A 17961-nucleotide genomic window follows, 5' to 3' on the forward strand; every position below is an offset into this window, starting at 1 on the left:
TGTGGACACTGTCTGACCAGCTGTGATCTACAGCATTTGTTGTTTTCAGGACGGATTCCAGCATCTGTCGCAATGCGCTCCTAAATGTTAGCTACCTCTTTCCAGATCCTTCGAGACTCAACCTTACTCAACAATCCACTGTGCGGTACAGTCAATAAAGTTCCACATTGCATCTCTTTCAGCACGTGGCTCAGTGGTTACACTGCTGCCTCACAGCACCAGGGACAAGGATTTGACTCCAGCTTCAGGTGACTGTCTGTCTGTGTGGAGTTTGAATATTGTCTCCCCCCCCCCCCCCCCCCCCCCCCCGTAGCTGTGTGGGTTTCATCGAGATGCTCCGGTTTCCTCCCACAGTCCAAAGATGTACAGGTTAGGATGAATTGGCTATGCTAAATTGCCCCATAGAGTTCAGGGATGTGTGGATTAGGTATATTAGTCAGAGGTAAATGGAGAGTTGTTGGGCCAAATGGCCTCATTCCGCACTGTAGGGATTCGATGTGGCAACCCACCAGCTGTTTGCATTTCCTGTAGGGGAAGTGGGGACGGGCCGAAAGTTCAGTGTGTGTGAAGTGAAAATTAAACGTAGTGCTTTGCTTGAGCTCAAGCTGAGTGACTTGGTGGCAGGACTGGAAAAGGAAGGTACGGTGTCTGTGGTTAGTGATGCTGCCTCACGGCACCAGAGAGCCAGATACAATTCCAGCCTCGGGGCCGTTGTCTGTGTGGATATTGCACATTCTCCGTCTGGTATTTGCTGCGGATTTCTTCCAGTGCACCTGTTTCTTCCCACTATCCAAAGATGTGCAGGTTTGGGTGAATTAGCCATGTTAAATTGTCCATAATGTCCAGGATGTGTAGGTTAGATGCATTAATCAGGGGTAAATGTAGAGCAATCAGAGTAGGGTAATGGTGCTTTCAATTTCATGGAATTACAAAAGAAAAGAATGTTCCGCATAAAGGAGAATTGCTTGTTCTGAATTTCTACCCTGACTGACAGTGATAACTTTCATAATCTGTTTTTTCCAGTGCATTTGAAGATTTGAAGACTGAAGTTTCAAATTCAGTAGTTGAAGGGCTTATGCCCGAAACAGCAACTCTCCTGCTCCCTGGATGCTGCCTGACCTACTGTGTATTTCCAGCACCACACATTTTGACTGACTCTCCAGCATCTGCAGTCGTCATTTTCATGTCAATGACAGACAGTCGATCAATCCATTGGGACTGTAACGATTTTTGACTATGATTCTGCGAGAAGGAGCAAAATTCTTTGGTTTCTGTTTCAGTACGCTTTCAGCATCAGTGGAGCTGGATGAGAGACGCTACTGTGGCAGCGCATTGAATGTGCAGCCTGTCACAATTATACAGCCTGGAAAGAGGAATTCACGGCAGGGAGGGTTTGTACATGCGTTTGTGTGCAGCTGAAGCTTTGGCCATGGAGAAACCAGAGGAATCTCGCCCCATGGAGAAACCGTGGAAGTGTGGTGACTGCGGGAAAGGCTTCAGTGTCCCATCTGCCCTGGAAATTCATCAGCGCAGTCACACCAGGGAGAGGCCGTTCTCCTGCCCAGAGTGTGGGAAGGGATTTATCCGCTCTTCCCACCTGCTGGACTACCGCCGAGTCCACACTGGGGAGACCATTCACCTGCCCCGAGTGCGGGAACAGCTTCACCCACTCCTCCCACTTGCTGGCGCACCAGCTTGTCCACACCGGGGAGAGGCCATTCCCCTGCTCTGATTGTGGGAAGGCCTTCAGCAAATCCTCTGACCTGCTAAAGCACCAGCGGGTCCACACAGGGGAGAGGCCATTCAGTTGCCCCGAGTGCGGGAAGGCCTTTAGCGATTCCTCTGCCCTGCTGAGGCACCAGTGGGTCCACACAGGCAAGAAGCCGTTCCCCTGCCCTGAATGTGGGAAGGGCTTCAGCAGTTCCTCCTCCCTGCTGACACACCAGCGGGTCCACACTGGGGAGAGGCCATTTGCCTGCCCTGAGTGTGGGAAGAATTTTCCCCAGCCCTCCCAACTGCTGACCCACCGGCGGGTCCATACCGGGGAGAAGCCATTCTCCTGCTCAGTGTGCGGGAAGGGCTTTGCGGTCTCCTTCAACTTCGTGGCCCACCAGCAGTTCCACACGGGGGAAAGGCCCTTCAGCTGTCGCGAGTGCGGGAAGGCTTTCAGCAATTCCTCCCACCTGCTGAGGCATCAGCGGGTCCACACAGGGGAGAAGCCGTTCTCCTGCCCAGAGTGCGAGAAACGCTTTAACCACTCCTCCCACCTTCTGACCCACCAGCGGGTCCACATGGGAGAGTGTCCGTTCTACTGTCCTGAGTGCAGGAAGGGCTTCAGCAATTCTTCTGCTCTGCTGACCCACCAGCGGGTCCATAGAGGAGAGAGGCCATTCAGCTGCCCTGAGTGTGGCAAGAGGTTCACATTTTCCAGGAACTTGCGAAGACACCAGCGGGGGCACCAGTGCTCCCAACAATCGGATACTGCAAGTGACACTACTGTGGATTAAACCTTGTGCCCCACTCTGACAATGGGTGCAGTGGGAAAGTTGGTGGGCTTTTAAAAAAATGTCTGGACTGCACACTGCCTCACACCCCCAAGTGCAACTCTAAAGTGGCTCGGGGCGACATGGTGGCTCAGTGGTTAGCACAGCTGCCTCATAGAGCCATGGATTCGGGTTTGAATCTAGTGTTTGATTCTCCCGTATCTGCATGGGTTTCCTCCGGGTGTTCCGCTTTTGCTCCCACAATACAAAGATGTACAAGTTAGGGTGAGTTAGCCTAGCTAAATTGTCCATAGTGTTCAGGGATGTGTAAGTGTGGTGCAGTAGTCAGGGGTAAATGTAGACTGGTCAAAAGTGTGGTGCTGGAAAAGCACAGCAGGTCAGGCAGCATCTGAGGCGCAGGAGGATCGACGTTTTGGGCATAAGTCCTTCATCAGGATTCTCCTGGTCTTCGGATGCTGCCTGATCTGCTGTGCTTTTCCAGCACCACATTCTTGACTCTGATCACCAGCATCTGCAGTCCTCACTTTCTCCAAGTAAATGTAAAGTAACAGGGTTAAGAGAATAGGTCTGGGTGGGTAACTATACGGAGGGTTGGTGTTGCCTTTTTGGTCCCAAAGGTCTGTTTACATTCTGTAGGGATTCTGTGATTCCATAAACTTTGCTTCCAGTGGGCGACATTACTCGGAGTCTGGGACTGCACGTTGCTAAGAATCCGCAGAAACCTTAGACCACAAGAGCACTGGAGCAGACATGAGGCCATTCAGCCCATTGAGTCTGCTCCACCATTTGTTAGAAACAAAAAATAATTGCGGTTGCTGGAATCCAAAGTTGGCAAGCAGGAGGCTGGGAGAACGCAGCAAGCCAGGTAGCATTAGGAGGTGAAGTTAGCATTTCGGGTATTAACCCTCGTTCAGGACTGAAGAAGGGTTCTTCCGAAAACATTGACTTCTGTATCAGAAACAATTTACCAGTATGTTGCCGGGGGTTGGAGGGTTTGAGCTGCAGGGAGAGGCCATTTGGCTGGGTGAGAGATTTAAAAGGGACGTAAGGGGCAATGTTTTCACGCAGAGGGTAGTGCATGTATGGAATGAGTTTCCAGAGAAAGTGGAGGCTGGTACAATTATACCACTGAGAGGGCATCTGGTTTCGGACATGAACAGGAACGGTTCAGAAAGATAATGGGCCAAATACTGACAAATGGAATCAAATTAATTTAGGATGTCTTGTCAGCGTTGATGAGTTGGACTGAAGGGTCTGTTTCCGTGCTGTACATCTATGTCTACCGGTCCTGATGTAAGTTTTAAAATTGAGTCCAAGTAACTTTGAATAGTTCAGTCTTGTTGAACTCACCTCTTGAAAGGTTTCAAGTGAATCCCTCCAAGTGATACTGTTTAAAAATGCCGAGTTGGACAAAATATCCCATTAAGTTCGACACAAACCCACAGCTGAAGATATCAGAAATCACACAACACCAGCTTAGAGACCAACAGTTTATTTGAAATTACAAGCTTTAGAAGCATTGCTCCTTCTTCAATGCTGCTGCTTCATCACTTCACCGACAAAGGAGCAGTGCTCTGAAATCTTGAGTTCAAATAAACCTGTTGGACTCTAACCTGGTGCCATTTGACTTCTGACCTTGTCCAGCCCAATCCAACACCAGCACTTCCACATCAGAGTTGACTAATGAGATTGGATTTTATTCAGTGTGATGAAGTGAGATGCTCATCTGAAAACTCAAAACTGTTGGAGAGACAAAGAGACACGAGTCAGTGCTACAGCACGGAGACAGGCCCATCGGCCCAAACTGGTCCATGCCGACCAAAATGTCCATCAACAGTAACCTCATTTCCCTGCACTTGGCCACTATCCTTCTCAGCCTTTCCTCTCCATGTGTTTGACCAAATGTCTTTTAAATGTTGTTAATGTACCGACCTCAACCACTTCCACTGGCAGCTCATTCCGTACACAAGCCACACTCTAAAATTTTTGCCCCACATATTTTTTCAATCACTCCCCTCTGACCAGGTTTGTATTATCTGTTTGGAGATGTCGGAGTAAAACTTCACAATAAAAGATTAATACAGCCTTTATTCATGACTCATGATTAAACACACTTTCTCCATTTACAGCTGTAATTGAGAGGCTTCTCTGAATTAGTTGACATGTTTGTAACAAGTTGTGAAACATGAAAGGGTTCTGAAAAGATTTACAAAGATACTGCCAGGGTTGGAGGGTTTGAGCTGTTGCAAGAGGCTGAAATAGCCCCAGTCTATTTTCCCTGGAGGGTCAGAGGCTGGGGGGTGACCTTACAGACTGTTTCGCTGTGGAAGTGTTTCAGAAAAAAAAAAATCTCAAACCTTTTTCCGATTGTTGCCTTTGCCAACATCTGGCCATGAGTGAAGTCCCTTAGCCCAGTCGAATCGGACCCTCTGCCTTTTACAACCCCTCTTGGGAAAAAAAATCAAGATGACATCTTCTTAAAGGAGTAACATCATCACAACAGAGAGCACACAAACAGAAACATTTCTATCACAAGGTTGTACAGTTAACAGGCCAAGATAATGACTTTTCAATTTAGCCAATCAATTTAAATACGGTCCTTTGGCTACCAATATCTATTAAATTTAAATGTGATGGTTTTGACAACAGAGGACCGATCCTATTGTAAAAACTCAATATGGCATCAAGGGTATAAAAGAAGGGGACAGTTGGACAGAACCCCAGAGCTAACTCTCCATTGCTAGAGCTAAGAGTCCTCAGCACTAGAGAGAGACATCAGCTCTGACCGTCAGCTGTGAATGAGACAGCATCATTTACAAAAAAACCAGAAGAGCAGGAATTGCAGGAGGCATTCCTGACAAAAGATTCAATAGAAGGATGCTTAGAATATTCTGGAAGATGTAATCTGAGAGACTAAATTCTATTTCTTGTTGTTTTAGTGGGTCTTGTATTTATTGGAACAGCATATGACAAAAATCCTGTTTCATGCCAGAATCGTCAGTAGTTCGAAGGGATTTATTAGGTTTGTTAATAGTTTAGTTCAGTTGTTCACCATTCAAGTTGGATATGTAAATTGTTTTTTGTTGATTTTTAAAGTGTCAGGGATTTATTTTTGTTTAAGACTAGAGCAGATGACACTACTTTTCACACTAATTTTCCGATTATAGGGCAATGCACTCCTCTATTGGTGTTTCGGTTTGAGATCTCAGAGAGGGGAGGGGATTCAGCATTCGTTTTATAACAGTATTGACGTGCCGTCCTGCTGAATGCAAAGGAGTCATTATTAATCCTAGCCTCTCACTCTGATTGTGGGTGAATCGCTTTAATTTGAATACTGACTCAGAAACTGCACAGACAACCAACTGTTGAATCATAATTTACACTTTATTGTAAGTAGGAACCAAAATATAAAACCCCTCAAGTAAGCAAGTTCACCCTCACCCCCCAAATCTTGGCTATCACCCAAGTGATGGCGGAATTTAACATTGTTTCTACCAACAGTGCCCATCTCTGGAAGTTTACAGGGATTTGATGCAGGGTTGTTCTTCCAAGCACTGCAGGTGAAACATTCTGGAGTTGAATTCAGGTGGAGTTCCGTCACTTTCAGATTTGTGGTGTAACGTTTCTTTAGATTCTAACACCATCTCCCCACACTTCTGGAGACTTCAGGTCTGTAGCTTACCTTCTTATCCTTGAGGGTTTTCCACCTGTTTGAAACAGCCTGTCCTGCAATTAACCTCTTTACGCCAAGGTAAAAACAATGACTGCAGATGCTGGAAACCAGAGTCGAGATTAGAGTGGTGCTGGTAAAGCACAGCAGTTCAGACAGCATTCAAGGAGCAGGAAAAATTGACGTTTCGAGCAAAAGCCCTTCATCAGGAATACAGGATTCCTGATGAAGGGCTTTTGCCCGAAATGTTGATTTTCCTGCTCCTTGTATGCCCTTTCCACCAAGGCCTTCCTTCTGCAAGCAGAATTAATTGTCCTTTTGTCACAGTTATTAAACACCATTATCTCATCTGTCCAAAGAAACAGCTCATTGTTTTGCCTCCTCCTCCTAGTTAATGTATGTTATTTGTTAACTCCCTTGTAGCAGTTTCTCATTGGCCCTTTCGTTTCTTGGTCCAGAAAGCGTTATTGCTGACTCATGAAGTTATCAAAGTTCTGGAGTTTACAGGACCACACCACATTCCTGTCTGCCTCTTCCAGGAATAACGACTGTTCCTGAGATACTCGCAATTCCTGACATTCCTTGGTATCCCCAAATACAATCCACATGTCAGGAAATCACTAGTGCTGCCCTGACACCAGACAGTCACTGTTGGAACAGAAGGATTATGGGAAGAAAATACAGAAATCCGAAGTGCAAAGAGACTTGGGAGTTCAAGTCCAGGATTTTCTCAAAGTAAACTTGCAGGTTGAGTCAGTAGTTAGGAAGGCAAATGCAATAATCGCATTTATTTTGACAGGACTTGAATATAAAAGCAGGGATGCACTTCTGAGACTCTATAAGGCTCTAGTCAGGCCACATTTGCAGCATTGAGAACAGTTTTGGGCCTCCTATTAGCAAGGATGTGCCCCAGGAGAATGTTCAGAGGAGGTTCACGAGAATGGTCCCAGGAATGAAACGTTTGACATATGAGGAACTTTTGAGGACTCTGGGACTATATGAAGTTTAGAAGGATGAGGGGGGTTACAATTGAAACCTACAGGATATTGAACGGCCTGGACAGAGTGGATGTTGGGAAGATGTTTCCATTGTTAGGACAAAGTAGGACCCGAGAGTACAGCCTTAAGAAGAAAAGGAAGACCCTTTAGTTGGGAGATAAGGAAAACCTTCTTCAGCCAGAGAGTGGTGTATCTATGGAATTCACAGCCACAGAAGGCTGTGGAGGCCAGGTCATTGAGCAGATTTAAGATGGAGACAGAAATGTTCTTGAGTATCAAGGGGATCAAGGGTTCCGGGACGAATGGGCTTGAGAAAGTTTACAGCCACGATTGAATGGTGGAGTCGACTCAATGGGATGAATGGCCTAATTTCAGCTCCTATGGTCTTATGATATGCTGATGTGTGGAGGGGTGATGAGTGGGCAAAGAGATGAAGGGGGAGTAGAATTAAGGGGAAGCTGGATACAGCCACAAGGGAGAAAGAAATACAAGAATTGTACAATAAATGACAGAACTCTTAGGAGCACTGGCATGCAGAGGGATCTGGAAGTGGAAACAGAGGTGGGTATGGTGGTCAAGAAGGCACATAGGACGCTTGCCTTTCCTGGGTGTGAGAGTTGGCAAGTTACATTACAGCTATTTATTTCAACCACATTCGGAATATTGTATGCAGCTCTGGTCACCACGCTATCAGAAGGACGTGGATGCTCTGGGAGAGGGTGCTATAGTCAAAGGCTAATGTTGCGTAATAGGAGTAGGTGAATAAGTCTGTGTCAGTTACTCTTCAGAGGGTCAGTGTGCATATGTTGCGCCGAATGGTCTTTTCCACACTAGGGATTCTATGTTACTCAGAGGTTTTTTTATTCCCCAGGGTGAAAAGAACAACAACAAAAGGGCACAGGTTCAAGGCAAGAGGAGGGCAGTCTACGGGAGAAGTGGAGGGGAAGGTTTTTCACACAGAGGGGTGATGGGTGGTGGAAGGAGGCACCTTAGCAACGTTTAAGGTGTATCTTGATAGACACATGAACGCGAGATGAACAGAAGGATAGAAACCGCACATGAGCAATAAATAGCAGGTCCAAGTGAGGATTAAGAATTGGCACAGGATTGACGGGGGTGCCTAAACCAAATAAGAATGGCTTGTGACTGTGTTGTACTGATACAGGTTTTCCCCACTATGCAAAAGTGGAGCGTTCCTATGAAACCTTTCATAAGGCAAAATAGCGTAAAGCGAAGAAGCAATGAACATTAATTCATTTATATCGTATATACTCAAGTAATAGTGAAATTTTTGACTACTTTTTAAGGTTAAATTTAGGGGGTCGACTGTTACTTGGATACTACTTGAGGGGCTGAAATTCATGCCTGTCAAGATTCATACCGTATCATAAGCAGAAGCTCAACTGATGAACAAAGCAAAAAAAATTATGGTAATTCTGAAAACTGAGTGGAACATACAGACAACGGACTGGAAGACAGGAACAGAGCCGAACAACCGACAGACTGCAGAGCTGGAGTGGAACATGACGGCCATCACACTGAGTCACAAACATGGGTCTGTTGTCTATGAAGAACTAGGGTCGACTTTTACATGATCAGACTACTTTTCACAACACTTGCAAGAAAAAGAAATCAAACACGTCCAATTCGCCATGCATGGAGAACAGGAAATAAAGTAAAGAATTAAAAAAAAAGAGATTTCCAGCATTCATACACAACTATACATGTGCACATGTCCATTTAAATACTGGGTAGGTTGATTCTTTGGAAGATGACAATCGCAAAGAAATGAAGCTCTTCAACAAAATGTTGGATTTGGTAGAAAGATTAATTAGTACCCTCACTCCCCTCCCTCCACAGCCAAATCATCACTGGGCAAGACAAAACCCCAGGATCTAAATAACATACCTACATGCACACACACAATCCTACCCATTTTACGTGCAATTACCTCAAATCACATTTATAAAACATAACCATAGGGGTTTACACAGGCTCTCGTACACAATATCGCCTGTGACCTTCTACAGCACTGTAAAGTGCTGTAAATCTTATGATGACAGTATTTCATAACCAATGTGTTAAATAACATTGTATATTTTATTAAAAAAGATATCTATATATTATACACAATTTAACATCGGAACAGTTCAGTCAGATGGTACAGCCTGCCCTCCTACATGGATTATAGAAGGTGTATGGAGGATTAGATGGTGATTCTAATAGAAATTATGTTTGTTTTAGGAATGGGAGTGATTGTGGCTCCAGGCTAATGGCGATCCGCCTTATCCCCCGGGCTCCCCCTCAGCCCAGCCCGGTACCTGGTAGAGTGAAGCCGCGGGTAGCTCCAGGCTCACGGTCCAGCACAGCACCGAGTGCAGCCTCTCCTCCAGCTTGTGTTCCGCCGGACTTTACCCCCCGCCGTCGCTCCTCCACCTCCCGCCGCCGAAGAAGCCGCGGGCGCCGGCTCTCTCTCCTCCACCGCCGACATTTTTAATTTGTTTTCTCGTTCACCCGGTAACCGTCACCTCCCCCTTCCCGGGCCCCGGGAATTATACACAAATAAACAATAAACCCCACCGGGGACTGTCTCCTTTTCTTCACAACTTTTGTTTGAAAAGTTCCGGCTTTAATTTGAAATGTATTTTAAAGGTATTTTCTGAGGTAAACGATGCCTGTCTGCCCCCCTCCCTCCGTCAGAAACCGCCCGCTGAGTCGATGAGAAAACTCAGCCTCGCGCCGCCATCTTTGTTTTTCTTCTTTCCATCTCCTCCTTCAGTCACGCGCGTCATCCGCGCCCCGCCCAATCAGAGCGCACCTTGCTCCACCTGACCAATGGCGGTCGGCGCTGGTTGTCATTGACAGAGTTTGTGTCCAATTGCCAATTTGGGATAAAAAGGCGGGAGTCACGATTTCTTTTCCCTGTGATTGCACTTCTCATTCTCCTTGCTTTTCTCCTCCCCAGGGGAGGGGAATCCCAAACTAGAGGGCACAGGTTTAGGGTGAGAGGGGAAAAATTTAAAAGGGTCCCATGGATTAGAAAAAAAAGTGTGAAAGTTAGTTCACCTCAAGAAAAGCCCCCTCTTACGACCTAAACAAATTAGATTGTTCACAGCCTATTACTCACTAAACAAGAAGGATGTTGTGAAACTTAAAAGAGTTCAGAAATTATTTATAAGAATGTTGCTAGGGTTGGAGGGTTTGAGCTACAGGGAGAGGCTGAATTGGCTGGGGCCGTTTTCACTGGAGCACCGGAAGCTGACGGGTGATCTTATGGAGGATTATAAGATCACGACAGGCATGGATAGGTCAAAAAGATAAGGTTTTTTTCCTGGGGTGGAGGAGTCCAGTACAAGTGGGCATTAGTTTTTGGGTGAGAGGGGAAAGATTTAAAAGGGCCCCAAGGGGCAACTTTTTCACATATAGGTTGGTGTGTGAACTGAATGAGCTGCCAGAGAAAATGGTGAAGACTGGTACAAATACAACATTTAAAAGAAATCTGGATAAGTATATGAATAGGAAGTTTTAGAGGGATATGGACAAAGTCCGAGCAAACAGGACTAGATTAATTTGGCTATCTGGTCAGCACATACTGAAGGATTGTTTTTGTGCTGTACAACTCAATGGTTCTATTTCTACAGAGCCAGAACCAATTTCACAAGACTAGGAATAGACCATTCGCCCCTTACACACTGTCCTCAACTGTGGCCTAACTGAGCATATTTCAATTCGTAGTGCTATGTAATGAGCCAGACTTTATAAAAATATCTTAAAGCAAAGGAACACTTAGGAGTTATAATATGGTAGAGTTCAGTGTGCAGTTTGAAAGAGAGAAGGCAAAATTGGATGTTACACTTAAATAAAGGTAATTACAAGGGCAATGAGAGAGGAACGGACAAAAATTTGTTGGAAGTAGAGCCTAGTGGGGAAGACAGTAGAGGAACAATGGCAGGAATTTCTGGGTGTAATTGAGGACACAGTACAGAGGTTCATCCTCCCCAAAAAAGAAAGATTATCGGGGGGAGGGCAGTGAAGAAGATAGCTATGGCTGACAAAGGAAGTCAGGAAATGTATCAATGAAAAAAAGAGAACCTACAAAGTGGCCAAGACCACTGGGAAATCAGATGCCTGGGAAGACTACAAAAACAAACAGAAGATAACAGAGAGAAATAAGGAATGAGAGGATCAAATGTGAAGGTAAGCGGACCAGTAATGTTAGAAATGATAGTAAAAGTTTTTTTGCAATACATAAGAAACAAACCAGAGGCAAAAGTAGAAATTGGGCTGTTCCAAATTGATGCAGGAAGATAGTGATGGGCAATAAGGAAATAGCTGAAGAACTTAATAAATACTTTGTATCAGTTTTCACAGTGGAAGACATGAGTAATATCCTAACAATTAAGGAGAGTTCAGGGGCAGAGTTGAGTATGGTAGCCATTACAAAAGAGAAAGTGCTAGAAAAGCTAAAAGGTCTAAAGATTGAGAAATCTCCTAGTTCTGATAGCTACATCCTGGCGTTCTGCGGGAGGTGGCTGAAGAATTCGCAGAGGCGTTGGTTGTAATCTTTCAAAAGTCACTGGAGTCAGGGAAAGTCCCAGGCAATTGAAAAATCACTGTCGTAAGTCCTTTGTTCAAGAAAGGATCAAGACAAAAGATGGAAAATTATACACCGATTAGCCTAACCTCAGTTGTAGATAAAATTCTAGAATCCATCGTAAAGGATGAAATTTCTAAATTCTTGGAATTGCATGGTTGGATTAAAATAAGTCAGCATGGATTTAGTCAGTGGAGGTCGTGCCTGACAAACCTGTTAGAATTCTTTGAAGAACATAGAACATGGAAGAAGACAGCGCAGTACAGGCCCTTCGGCCCTCAATGTTGCGCCGATCCAAGCCCACCTAACCTACACTAGCCCACTATCCTCCATATGCCTATCCAATTCCCGCTTAAATGCCCATAATGAGGGAGTCCACCACTGCTACTGACAGGGCATTCCATGAACTCACGACTCGCTGAGTAAAGAACCTACCCCTAACATCTGTCCTATACCTACCCCCCCTTAATTTAAAGCTATGCCCCCTTGTAATAGCTGACTCCATACGTGGAAAAGGATTCTCACTGTCGACCCTATCCAAACCCCTAATCATCTTGTACACCTCTATCAAGTCACCCCTAAACCTTCTTTTCTCCAATGAAAACAACTCCAAGTGCCTCAGCCTTTCCTCATACGAACTTCCTACCATACCAGGCAACATCCTGGTAAACCTCCTCTGCACCCGTTCCAGTGCCTCCACATCCTTCCTATAGTATGGCGACCAAAACTGCACACAATACTCCAGATGCAGCCGCACCAGAGTCTTATACAACTGCAACATGACCTCAGGACTCCGGAACTCAATTCCTCTACCAATAAAAGCCAGTACGCCATATGCCTTCTTCACCGCACTATTTACCTGGGTGGCAACTTTCAAAGATTTGTGTACATGGACACCAAGATCCCTCTGCTCATCCACACTACCAAGTATCCGAACGTTAGCCCAGTACCCCATCTTTTTATTACTCTTACCAAAGTGAATCACCTCACACTTAGCTACATTGAACTCCATTTGCCACCTTTCTGCCCAGTTCTGCAGCTTATCTATATCCCGCTGTAACCTGCCACATCCTTCCTCACTGTCTACAACTCCTCCGACTTTCGTATCATCCGCAAACTTGCTCACCCAACCTTCTAACCCCTCCTCCAGGTCATTTATAAAAATGACAAACAGCAATGGTCCCAAAACAGATCCTTGCGGAACACTGCTAGTGACGGCACTCCAAGATGAACCTTTGCCATCAACTACTACCCTCTGTCTTCTTCCAGCCAGCCAACTCCTAATCCAAACCTCCAACTCACCCTCAATGCCATACCTCCGTATTTTTTGCAGTAGTCTACCATGGGGAACCTTATCAAACGCCTTACTAAAATCCATATACACCATAGCTACTGCTTTCCCCTCGTCCACCTCCTTAGTCACCTTCTCAAAGAATTCAATAAGGTTTGTGAGGCACGACCTGCCCTTCAGAAAACCATGCTGACTATCCTTGATCACATTATTCCTATCCAGATGTTCATAAATCCTATCCCTTACAATTCTCTCTAAGATTTTGCCCACAAGAGAAGTGAGACTCACCGGCCTATAGTTACTAGGGTTATCCCTACTCCCCTTCTTGAACAAGGGAACCACATTTGCTAGCCTCCAATCTTCTGGCACTACTCCTGTAGACACTGAGGACATAAAAATCAAGGCCAATGGCTCTGCAATCTCCTCCCTTGCTTCCCAGAGAATCCTAGGATAAATGCCATCAGGCCCAGGGGACTTATCTATTTTCACCCTTTCCAGAATTTCCAACACCTCTTTCCTACATACCTCAAAGCCATCCATTCTACTTAATTGTGACTCAGTACTCACATTGACAACAATGTCCTGTTCCTGATTGAATACTGACGAAAAGTATTCATTCAGTGTCTCCCCAATCTCTTCAGCCTCCACACGCAACTTCCCACTACTATCCTTGACTGGACCTATTCCTACCCTAGTCATTCTTTTATTCCTGACATACCTATAGAAAGCCTTAGGGTTTTCCCTAATCCTACCAACTAAGGACCTTTCATGTCCCCTCCTTGCTGCTCTTAGCTCTCTCTTCAGGTCCTTCCTGGCTACCTTATAACTCTCAATCGCCCCAATTGAACCTTCACGCCTCATCTTTACATAGGCCGCCCTCTTCCATTTAACAAGGGATTCCAATTCCTTATTAAACCACGGCTCCCTCACACGACCCTTTCCTCCCTGCCTGACGGGTACATACTTATCAAGGACACTCAATAGTTGCTCCTTGAACAAGCTCCACATATCAATTACACCCTTGCCTTGAAGCTTACTTTTCCAAGCCACACATCCTAAGTCATGCCTCACAGCATCATAATTTCCCTGCCCCCAGATATAACTCTTGCCCTGTAGTGCACACTTATCCCTCTCCATCACTAGAGTAAAAGTCACCGAATTGTGGTCACTGTCCCCAAAGTGCTCACCTACCTCTAATTCTAACACCTGGCCTGGTTCATTACCCAGAACCAAATACAGTATGGCCTCACCTCTTGTTGGCCTATCTACATATTGTGTCAGGAAACCCTCCTGCACACATTGGACAAACACTGACCCATCTAACGAACTTGAGCTATAGCTTTCCCAATCAATATCAGGAAAGTTGAAGTCCCCCATAACAACCACCCTATTACTTTCACTCTTCTCTTGAATCATCCTCGCAATCCTTTCTTCTACGTTTCTAGGACTATTAGGAGGCCTGTAAAAAAACTCCTAACAGGGTGAGCTCACCTTTCCAATTCCTAACCTCAGCCCAAACTACCTCAGATGGCGAATCTTCATCCATCGTCCTTTCCACAGCTGTAATACTATCTTTGACAAGCAATGCCACACCTCCCCCTCTTTTACCCCCACCTCTGACCCTACTAAAACATTTAAACCCTGGAACCTGCAACAGCCAATCCTGTCCCTGTTCTACCCATGTCTCCGTAATAGCCACAAATTCGAAGTCCCAGGTACCAACCCACGCTGCAAGTTCACCTACCTTATTTCGTATACTTCTTGCATTGAAGTATACACACTTCAATCCACTTTCCTGTTTACAGGCACCCTCCTTTGAAATTGATGCCATGTTCCTAACCTCCCTACACTCCAGGTCCTGCACCCTAAAGCTACAGTCTAGGTTCCCATGCCCCTGTAGAATTAGTTTAAAACGCCCCCCACCGAAGAGCACTAGCAAACCTCCCCCCAAGGATACTGGTGACCCTCAGGTTCAGGTGTAGACCATCCTGTTTATAGAGGTCCCACCTTCCCAAGAAAGAACCCCAGTTATCCAGATACCGGAATCCCTCCCTCCTGCACCATTCCTGTAGCCACGCATTTAACTGTTCTCTCTCCCTATTCCTCGACTCTCTATCACGTGGCACGGGTAACAAACCAAAGACAACAACTCTATTCGTTCTAACTCTGAGCTTCCAACCTAGCTCCTGCGCGCTTTTAAAGGGAAAAAAACCTACCCGGCTGCCCCTCCGGTCTTCGTCACTTCCCCCTGCTGCTCCCGCTCTTTCTGTGAAGAGAGAAAAAAACACCGCTGCCCGTTACCGGTAAGTAATTTTAAAACAAACTGTCTTACCTTAGCTGCTGCTCGCACTCAAAGTGACCGTTGGCGTCGAAGGGTGAGTATTTATACTCACTGCTTTCCTTTCCAGCTGCCCCTCCGGTCTTCGTCACTTCCCCTGCTACTCCCGCTCTTTCTGTAAAGAGAGAAAAAAACACCGCTGCCCGCTACCGGTAAGTAATTTTAAAACAAACTGTCTTACCTTAGCTGCTGCTCGCACTCAAAGTGACCGTTGGCGTCGAAGGGTGAGTATTTATACTCACTGCTTTCCTTTCCAGCTGCCCCTCCGGTCTTCGTCACTTCCCCTGCTACTCCCGCTCTTTCTGTAAAGAGAGAAAAAAACACCGCTGCCCGCTACCGGTAAGTAATTTTAAAACAAACTGTCTTACCTTAGCTGCTGCTCGCACTCAAAGAGTTAACAAGTAGGTTAGACTTGGAAAACCTAGTGGATGTCACCTACCTAGATTTCCAAAAGGCCTTTGATAAGGTGCCTCATGGGAAGCTGCTGAGTAAGGTGAGGGCCCATGGTGTTAGAGGTGAGCTACTGGCATGGATTGAGCATTGGCTTCCTGACAGAAGGCAGAGAGTTGGGATAAAAGGTTCTTTTTCAGAATGGCAGCCAGTGACAAGTGGTATCCCGCAGGGCTCAGTGTTGGGGCTGCAGCTGTTCACTTTATATATTAATGATCTGGATAAAGGGACTGGGGGCATTCCCACGAAGTTCGCTGATGATACAAAGTTAGGCAGACAGGCATGTAGTTCTGAGGAGGTTGGGAGGCTGCAGGAAGATTTGGACAGTTTAGGAGAGTGGTCCAGGAAATGGCTGATGAAATTCAATGTATGCAAATGTGAGGTCTTGCACTTTGAAAAAAAGAAACAGGCATGGACTATTTTCTGAACAGTGAGAAAATTCATAAAGCCAAAGTACAAAGGGATCTGGGACTGTTAGTCTAAAGGTTGACTTGCAGATTGAGTCAGTGGTTAAGAAAGCAATGTAATGTTGTCATTTATCTCAAGAGGGTTGGAATGTAAAAGCAGCGATGTGCTACTGAGACTTTATAAAGCTCTGGTTCGGCCCCATTTCGAATACTGTGTCCAATTTTGGGCTCCACACCTGAGGAAGGACACAGTGGCACTGGAGCATGTCCAGCAGAGATTCACACGATGATCCCTGATATCGTAGGCCTAACATATAATGAACAGTTGAGGATCCTGGAATTATATTCATTAGAGTTTAGAAGGTCGAGGGGAGATCTATTAGAAACTTACAAGATAGTGCATGGCTTAGAAAGAGTGGATGCTGGTAAGTTTTTTTCCATTAGTTGGGGAGACTTGCACCCATGGACACAGCCTGATAATTAGAGGGGGTCAATTTAGAATGCAAGTGATGAACATTTCTTCAGACTGAGTGGTGGGCCTGTGGAATTCATTGCCATGGAGTGCAGTGGAGACCAGGACATTAAATGTCTTCAAGGCAGAGATTGATAAATTCTTGGTATCGCAAGGAATCTTGGTATCTCTATGGGAAGAGTATGGTAAGTGGAGTTGAAATGCCCGTCAGGCATGATTAAATGGCGGAGTGGACTTATGGCCTTACTTCCACTCCTGTGTCTTAAGGTCTTAAGGAAGAGCTCTTTGCTATTCACCTTCCCGCCACTCCTAATGATTTTATAGATCTTAGTAAGGTCACCCCTCAACCCCCTACACTCTAATGAACCCCAACCTTTCCTTATACCTCAAACCCTCCAGTCCTGGCAAAATCCTGGTAAATCTTTACGGAACCGTCTCTAATAGTATTCTTCCAATTACAGAGCCACCAGAACTGTACTCAGTACCCAGAAAGTGGCCATACCAACATCCTGTACAACCTCAACATGATATCCGAACTCCTACACTCAATGATGTGAGCAGCGAAGGCAATGGTGCTAAATGCCTTCTTTACCATCCATGAGGTGAGGGAGGAAGAAGAGTGTGCTGGAGCCAAGGTGGAGGAGGAACAGAAGATGCAAATCTGGGTTGGAGCTACAATGAGGAGTATTGCATGTGCTGTACTTGTACTGGTTGCATTTATTTGTGGGACTCAGGAGCATTTTAAAAATAAAAACAGAAACGATTTCAACCACTGCCCCATCCCAATCTATCCTACCGTCACTCCTCATTCGGGTAATTCAGACACAATAGTGTCCAGGGATGTGCAGGTTAGGTGCATTAGTCAGGGGTAAATGTAGAGCAATAGGGAAATGAGTGTGGGTGGATTACCCTTGGGAGAGTTGATGTGGAGTCTTTGGGCTGAATGGCCTATTCCACACTGTGGGTATTCTTTGATAGGTTGGTAATTTTGCAAACTGTGCAGGGAAGTGCAGGCCAGCCGTCCGTAGCAGGCGCGGTGGGGGTTTCTGCTGCCTGCCTCGCCCCGCCCACTGTCTTGGCCCAAACCCTTTGTCTCGCTCCATCTCCCAAACCTTCGGCCTGCCTCTGCCTGCCGATCCATTGATGACATCACAACGCAGACCCTCCCTCTAGCTAACTCTTCATCCTGCGAGAAGAGACAGGAGAAAATCTGTTCACTTGTAGCAACTGGATTGAA

The 17961-nt window shown here is 45.7% G+C and overlaps 1 pseudogene; it reads left to right on the forward strand.

The window, feature by feature from the left end:
- Positions 1-1456: 1456 nt before the first annotated feature.
- On the forward strand, positions 1457-2507 carry LOC148133646 (uncharacterized; annotated as a pseudogene).
- The last annotated feature ends 15454 nt before the right edge of the window (positions 2508-17961 follow it).

This window comes from Chiloscyllium plagiosum, unplaced genomic scaffold, assembly GCF_037043375.1.
Source record: "Chiloscyllium plagiosum isolate Xiang-an unplaced genomic scaffold, Cpla_swu_hap1 HiC_scaffold_234, whole genome shotgun sequence".
Lineage (NCBI taxonomy): Eukaryota > Metazoa > Chordata > Chondrichthyes > Orectolobiformes > Hemiscylliidae > Chiloscyllium > Chiloscyllium plagiosum.